Raw genomic sequence first — 1,530 nt, 5'->3', positions numbered from 1 at the left:
GTGTGTGTGTGTGTGTGTGTGTGTGTGTGTGTGTGTGTGTGTGTGTGTGTGTGTGTGTGTGTGTGTGTGTGTGTGTGTGTGTGTGTGTGTGTGCGTGCGTGTGCGTGCGTGCGTGCGTGCATGTGTGTGTGTGTGTGTGTGTGTGTGTGTGTGTGTGTGTGTGTGTGTGTGTGTGTGTGTGTGTGTGTGTGTGTGGTTAGGGGCACCGAGCAGACAGCTCTTTGTACACCACACACGCAGCAGGATGATCTTTAGAGTCGTTGTGGTAATGGGGGGGGGGGGGTCTGATGTCACCGTGACATTCCTGCCGCGTGAGCCGGGTCTCAGACTGGTTCCTGACCGGATGCTAATAAAGTTTCATTCTTATTTAAACAACAGTGCCTGACGTCGGGCTCAGCAGCATCACAGAGACCCGTCTTTATTATTCTCACCTCCAACTGGAACAAACAAACTTCTCAGCGACTGAACTTTCCTGCTGAATAAAGTTGATTTCTGCATTTTAAAAAAAACATTGTGTGTCACGTTAAATATCTTCCCCTCTGGTCGTGGACTTCTGCACCTGAATGTGTTTGTTTTCAGAGACCTCCCAGGAGATTTATTCATTTATTGCATTTTTGTTTTGCTGACTTCAGCGAGCCGTCTGCTCTGCTGAAACCTTCAAAGAGCGTCGCTGAGGTGAAGTCCAGGAGCAGCGACCCTCCACAGACGTCCATCTGTCAGAGTCTGGTCCCGCTACCGCCGCTCCCATCGGAGGAGCAGCCTCTGATGATCTCAGGAGAACAAAACGAGTCAACATCACTAAAGTTGTCTGAAGGGACTTTCTGGGATTCTGGCCAGCCTGCAGAGAGCAGCCGGAGTGACGGACAACAAAGATAGACCCGTGGTAGCTCCATCTGGCAGGCTGAAGAAGGCCACGGCTGTTCTCCAGACTCACTCGGCAACAAGGAGCTGGTTGGAGGGGAGTGTGAGACAAAACAGCAGAGTTTAGAAGAGCTGGATGTTTGTCACGCTGGAGCAGACTCGGAGTCTTTACAGCTGCCATCCTGTTCAGCCCTGAAGCTGCTGGATCCTCGACTGTGAATCCAGTCAACATCCTGGAAAACCCTGGATCCTCTATGTGGAGGAGCAGCGGCTCTGGTCCTGGCCCCTCCTGTAGGAATCACCCTGTTCTTTGGCTCCTTTCCCAGTCGGTAATTCTTTTTTTCCACTTGGGGATCGTGGCCTCCGGTTTGAAGGTGCTGATCTTCATCCCATCAGGAGCTGAAGCTCATAGCTTGATGTAGGATCAGCAAACAGGATCTGCAGTTCAGGTGAAGTCCAAAAGCCTGGAACCCTTCCAGAACCCCAGCTGGATGGGAGTGTGGACCGGACCGCCTCTGAAGAGGTGGAATCTCTGAAGTACTCCGCTGCTGATGTTGGAGGCTCCTGCTTGCTGCGGTGGCGTTCACAGCTGTTACCCGGCCTGGTCTGAGCATCGTTACGGCGCTCATGAAGGCCAGCGAGCATCCTCTCAGACCTGGAATGTCACTC

This window comes from Nothobranchius furzeri, chromosome 18 (genome assembly GCF_043380555.1).
Source record: "Nothobranchius furzeri strain GRZ-AD chromosome 18, NfurGRZ-RIMD1, whole genome shotgun sequence".
NCBI classification, from domain to species: Eukaryota; Metazoa; Chordata; class Actinopteri; order Cyprinodontiformes; family Nothobranchiidae; genus Nothobranchius; species Nothobranchius furzeri.
This window is presented reverse-complemented; position numbering follows the sequence as displayed.